The sequence below is a fragment of the Eucalyptus grandis genome, chromosome 4 (assembly GCF_016545825.1).
Source record: "Eucalyptus grandis isolate ANBG69807.140 chromosome 4, ASM1654582v1, whole genome shotgun sequence".
Taxonomy (NCBI): domain Eukaryota; kingdom Viridiplantae; phylum Streptophyta; class Magnoliopsida; order Myrtales; family Myrtaceae; genus Eucalyptus; species Eucalyptus grandis.
The window spans coordinates 25,479,088-25,485,500 of NC_052615.1; the positions used below are offsets into that span (position 1 = coordinate 25,479,088).

Genomic DNA, 6,413 nt, shown 5'->3' on the forward strand with positions numbered 1-6,413 from the left:
CAAAGGATCGATCGGGAACCCAACCCGACCATGGTCGGTTGCAACTTCACCCGATCATTTCTTGTCCGATTGAATCCATTCTTCTTCCTAAATTTTGTTTGTGTCATAAAAATAGCCTCCCCAATGTTTTGCCACGTTCCAAATATTTTTTTCTAATTTTTCAGTTTTCTCAATTTTTAAATACCAAAAATAAAAAAATATTTTCGGTCGTCAAAATTTTTCTGAGTTTTCCACCAATTTTAGATCACATTTTCTAAGCATCTCTGCAAAAAATCTCATCAAAATTCAATTTCTACAATTTTTTGGAGGGTGGTGCCTACTCGGAACATGGTGAATGTCTACTCCTATTTGAGGGCAAAAATGCTCATAAGGCTCTTTAGGGGTAGTGGTGCTCGAGGCCACGGGCGGTTTCGGGCGATCGTTGCGCGTGCATGAGTCATGTCACGGGCACAGAAATGAGTCAATAATGAGTCATAACAACGTTCAATGATCCCCGAAATAGGTTCCGATCGATCGAAGAGCGCCTAGACAAAGATGGATGCATCGCGTGGCTCCTCACGCGGGCATCATGGCCGCGCATGGGTCGTTTTCGAGCCAAGCGGCCATAGAGGATGAATCGATGACCGGGGGTGCCAGGAATTGAATCTGAGTCCTTCGGTAAGGCAGGTGCCTCGGGCATGAATGAACGAGCCACGTATTTGTATCGATCACGGCCGAACAAGACATTGGTGTTCTCGCGTCTAGCGGTGCGGATGCGACCTCGTTCGATAACTCGCGTGATCCTCAAGTCCTCGTGCTTGAGGAGCTACGGATGAGTCGCTTGGTTCGTTTCCGGTGCGATGGCGTGTGAGACGATAAGAATGTGTGCGTAGGCGGGCTCCGTCTTTGGTGCATGGCCCTTCCCTCACCTTGATCGGTTGTTGCTCCCGCGAGATAACGTCGGATGCAGAGATGTGGAGTTCCTGTGTTGCATACCTATTGCGACGGAAATGTGTGCCTTCGGTAGTCCCTTCCATCACGACGTCCTCTTGGATGCTCGGTTGGACCGGATAGTAGGGCTCGTGTTCCCTGAACGTCGTCTCATTCGATCGTTCGGACGGACCACGAGTGCCTACTCGTTCTCTCGGATGCGGAACTCTCGTAATGGGAGTAGGGTCATTGGCCCTTGTTCCTGTCGTTAGCGTTTCGCTTCACTGAATGACGATCTTGCCTTGTCCTTGATCGCGAAGCCTCGGGCATCGCGGCGGATCATGCTCGGCGGACGTCGTGAAGGAATGCTACCTGGTTGATCGCCGGTAGTCATATGCTTGTCTCAAAAGATTAAGCCATGCATGTGTAAGTATGAACTAATTGTTGTGGCTGCGAATGGCTCATTAAATCCCGATTATAGTTTGTTTGATGGTATTTGCTACTCGGATAACATTAGTAATTCTAGAGCTAATACGTGCAACAAACCCCGACTTTGGAAGGATGCATTTATTAGATAAAAAGGTCGCGCGGGCTTTGCCCGTTGCTCGATGATTCATGATAACTTGGCGGATCGCACGGCCATCGTGCGGCGACGCATCATTCAAATTTCTGCCCTATCAACTTTCGATGGTAGGATAGTGGCCTACTATGGTGGTGACGGGTGACGGAGAATTAGGGTTCGATTCCGGAGAGGGAGCACGAGAAAGCAGCTACCACATCAGGGAAAGGCAGCGGGCGCGCAAATTACCCAATCGACACGGGGAGGTAGTGACAATAAATAACAATGCCGGGCTCTTTGAGTACGAGTAGTTGGAATGAGTACAATCTAAATCCCTTGCGAGGATCCATTGGAGGGCAAGTACGGGTACCGGCGGCGCTTGGTAATTCCAGCTCCAATAGCGTATATTTAAGTTGTTCGAGTTAAAAAGCTCGTAGTTGGACCTTGGGTTGGGTCGGCCGGTCCGCCTCACGGTGTGCACCGATTGGCTCGTCCCTTCTGCACCGGCGATACGCTCACGGCCTTAGCCCGGGTCGTGCCTCGGTCTTTGTTACTTTGAAGAATTAGAGTGCTCAAAGCAAGCCTACGCTCTGTATACATTAGCATGGGGATAACATCATAGGATTCCGGTCCTATTGTGTTGGCCTTCGGGATCGGAGTAATGATTAACGAGGGACGGTCGGGGGCATTCGTATTTCATAGTCGAGAGGTGAAATTCTTGGATTTATGAAAACGAACAATGCAAGCATTTGCCAAGGATGTTTTCATTAATCAAGAAAGTTGGGGGCTCGAAGACGATCGGATACCGTCCTAGTCTCAGCCATGCTTGATCCGACTAGGGATCGGCGGATGTTGCTTTTAGGACTCCTTGGCACCTTATGAGAAATCAAAGTTTTTTTGGGTTCGGGGGGGAGTATGGTCGCAAAAGGCTGAAACTTAAAGGTGTGAGGGCACCACCGGAGTGGAGCTGCGGCTTAATTTGACTCAGCAGGGGAAACTTACCGAGTCCCGGACATAGTAAGGATTGACGGTGAGAGCTCTTTCTTGATTCTATGGGTGGTGGTGCATGGCGTTCTTAGTTGGTGGAGCGATTTGTGCAGGTTAATTCCCGATACTTGAGCGAGACCTCGGCACCCTGCTAACTAGCTATGTGGATGTACATCTCCACGGCCAGCTTCTTAAGAGGGACTATGGCCGCTTAGGCCAAAGGAAGTTTGAGGCAATAGCAGTGCAGTGATGCCCTTAGATGTTAAGGCCGCACGCGCGCTATCGCGATGTATTCAACGAGTCTATAGCCTTGGCAGGCGACGGGCTGGGTAATCTTTGAAATTTCATCGTGATGAGGATAGATCATTGCAATTGTTGGTCTTCAACGAGGAATTCCTAGTAGCGCGAGTCATCGGCTCGCGTTGACTACGTCCGCCCTTTGCACACACCGCCCGTCGCTCCTACCGATTGAATGGTCGGTGAAGTGTTCGGATCGCGGCGGCGTGGGCGGTTCGCCGCCCGATGACGTCGCGAAGTCACGAACCTTATCATTTAGAGGAAGGAGAGTCGTAACAAGGTTTCCGTAGGTGAACTGCGGAAGGATCATTGTCGAATCACGCTTGTGCGAATGACCGGAAGCCGGTAACAAACTCAATGGGGACGGCGGGCTCGGCCCGCGTCCCCTCTCGGCGTCGAGATCGGGGCTCGAGCACCTCGGGCGCTCGGCCTTTGTCTCGGCGCAGCAGCTCCCGGCGCGGAATGCGCCAGGACTAACAAGAGTGCGATGCTCCCGCCGCCCCTTACAGTGCGCGCGAGATGCCATGCAATCTCATATTACTCATAACGACTCTCGGCGCGGATATCTCGGCTCTCGCATCGATGAAGAACGTAGCGGCTGCGATACTTGTGTGAATTGCAGAATCCCGTGAACCATCGAGTCTTTGAGCAAGTTGCGCCCAGAAACCATTGGTCGAGGCACGTTTGCTAGTGTCACACATGGCATTTGCCCCTAATCCCTCCGTCCTTTAGCCGGGCGCGGGACTCGGGCGCGTACGATGGCCTCCCCGGACGAACACGTCCCGGTTGGCCCAAAATCAGCGTCGGAGCGATCGGCACCACGACATTCGGTGGTTGATTAGACCCCGATGATCAATGTCGCGTGCCGCTCATCGCGCGCTCATGAAATCGCCTTGCACACGCGACCCCGGGTCAGCGGGGCTACCCGAGTTTAAGCATATCAGCAAGCGGAGGAAAGAAGCTAACAAGGATTCCCCTAGTAACGGCGAGCGCCGGGAAGAGCCCGGCATGAGAATCGTCGCCCTCGGCGTTCGGGTAGCGAGTGGAGAAGCGTCCTCGGCGACGGACCGGGCCCAAGTTCCCACAGAGGGCGCCCGAAGGGTGAGCCCGTCGTGTCGGACCTGTCGCACCACGAGGCACGTCGGCGATCGGGTTGTTTTGGGAATGCGGCCTAATCGGGCGGTAAATTCCGTCCAAAGCTAAATATGGGCGAGAGACCGATAGCAGAACAAGTACCGCGGGAAAGATGAAAAGGACTTTGAAAAAGAGAGTCAAAGAGTGCTTGAAATTGTCGGGAGGGAAGCCGGATGGGGGCGGCGTGTGCCTCGGTCGGATGTGGAGGCAGTGGAGGTCCGCCCGATCGGCTTCCGGGGCATGGACCGTGCGGATTGCAGTGGCGGCCCAAGCCGGGCTTCGATACGTCCGTGTGGAAAACGTCGCCACTGCGGTGTGGAATGCGGCACGCGCCTCACGGCGTGCCGGCATCTGCGTGCTCCGGCATCGGCTAGTGGGCTCCCCATTCGGCCGTCTTGAAACACGGACCAAAGTCGACATGTGTGCGAGTCGATGGGTGGCAACCCGTAGGCGTAAGGAAGGCGATTGGTGGGATCCCTTTTGGGTGCACCGCCGGGCGACCTTGATCTTGAGAAGGTTCGAGTGAGCATGCTGTCGGGACCCGAAAGATGGTGAACTATGCAGGCGGGGGGCGAAGCCGGAGGAGGCTACGGGTGGGGCCGCGGCGGATGCGGCGTGCAAATCGTTCGTCGACTTGGGTATAGGGCGAAAGACTAATCGAACCGTCTAGTAGCTGGTTCCTCCGAAGTTTCCCTCGGGATCATTGGGGCTCAAGAACGAGTTCTATCGGGTAAAGCCAATGATTAGAGGCATCGGGGCGCAGCGCCCTCGACTATTCTCAAACTTTAAATAGGTAGGACCGGCGCGGGCGCCGTTTGAGCCACGCCACGGAATCGAGAGCTCCCAGTGGGCCATTTTGAGTGGCGGGCGCGTGCGGGATGAGCCGGAGTCGGGATTCTGGTGCCCAAGCTGGCTAACCTAGAACCCCAAAGGGTGTTGGTCGATTAAGACGACGGGGACGGTGGTCATGGAAGTCGAAATCCGCTAAGGAGTGTGTAACAACTCTGCCGAATCAACTAGCCCAGAAAATGGATGGCGCTGAGCGCGGACCTACTCGGCCGTCAAGGCAAGTGCCGGAGCCTTGATGAGTAGGGAGGGCGCGGCGGTGGCTGCAAAACACAGGGGCGTGAGCCGGGCGGAGCGGCCGTCGGTGCGAGATCTTGGTGGTAGTAGCAAATATTCAAATGAGAACTTTGAAGACCCGAAGAGGGGAAAGGTTCCATGTGAACGGCACTTGTACATGGGTTAGTCGATCCCTAAGAAGGCAGGGAAGCCGTCGATGGCGCCTCGTGCGCGGCCCGAAAGGAATGGTTAAAATTCCACAGGCAAGGACGTGGCGGTTGACGGCAGCGTTAGGGGGTCCGGAGACGTGGCGGGGGCCTCGGAAAGTTATCTTTTCGTTTAACAACCACCCACCACAAGCAGCTCGGCGGAGGGTCCAGTCGGCCGGGGGAAAGAGCACCGCACGTCGCGTGGTGTGGTGCGCCCCGGCGGCCCTTGAAAATGGAGGACCGGAGTGCCGTCCCACGCCGTCGTACTCATAGTGCCTCGTCAGGTCTCCAAGGTGAGCAGCCTCTGGTCGATGGAACAATGTAGGCAAGGAAGTGGCAAAATGGATCGTAACCTCGGGAAAAGGATTGGCTCGGGAGGCTAGGCACGGGGTCCTAATCCCGAACCCGTCGGCTGTCGGTGGACTGCTCGAGCTGCTCGCGGCGGGCGGGTCGCAGCGTGCCGGCGGGGGCGGATTAGAGGCGGCTCCTCGGGGGGCCTTCCTCGGGCGTCGAACAGTCAACTCAGCTGGGCGTACGGACAGGGAATCCATTTGTTTAATTAAAACAAGCATTGCGATGGTACTGGATGCTCACGCAATGTGATTTACGCTTGATCTCACGAATGTCAAAGTGAAGAAATTCAGCAGCGCGGGTAACGGCGGGAGTAACTATGACTCTCTTAAGGTAGCCAAATGCCTCGTCATCTAATTAGTGACGCGCATGAATGGATTAACGAGATTCCCTTTGTCCTGTCTACTATCAGCGAAACCACGGCCAAAGGAGCGGGCTTGGCGGAATCGAGCGGGAAAGAAGACTACTGTTGAGCTTGACTCGTCCGACTTTGTGAAATGACTTGAGAGGTGTAGGATAAGTGGGGGCGGAAGCCGGCGAAAGTGAAATACCTACTTTGCGTTATTTTACTTATTGTGAAACGGGAGCGGGCAATGCCCTTCTTTTAGAACTAAGGTCGCGCGCATGTTTCGATCCGAGCGGAAGACATTGTCGAGTGAGTTTGGTAGGGGCGGCACATACGTTAAAAGATAACGCAGTGTCCTAAGATGAGGCAGCCGGAACGCCCAATCTCGTGTAGAACAAAGGTAAAAGCTCGTTTGATTGATTTCCCGATGCAGTACGGCGAGTGAAAGCGTGGCCTATCGATCCTTTAGATCTTGAATTTGAAGCTAGAGGTGTCGGAAAAGTTACCACGGGGATAGGGCATGGCGGCCAAGCGTTCATAGCGGCGTTGCTTTTTGATC

General features: G+C 54.3%; 2 pseudogenes; one reads left to right on the forward strand and one right to left on the reverse strand.

Annotated features, from left to right (window-relative positions):
• Positions 1–1,687: 1,687 nt before the first annotated feature.
• Positions 1,688–3,278, reverse strand: LOC120292573 (annotated as a pseudogene).
• A 22-nt stretch (positions 3,279–3,300) lies between these two features.
• LOC120293029 lies at positions 3,301–3,448 on the forward strand (annotated as a pseudogene).
• The last annotated feature ends 2,965 nt before the right edge of the window (positions 3,449–6,413 follow it).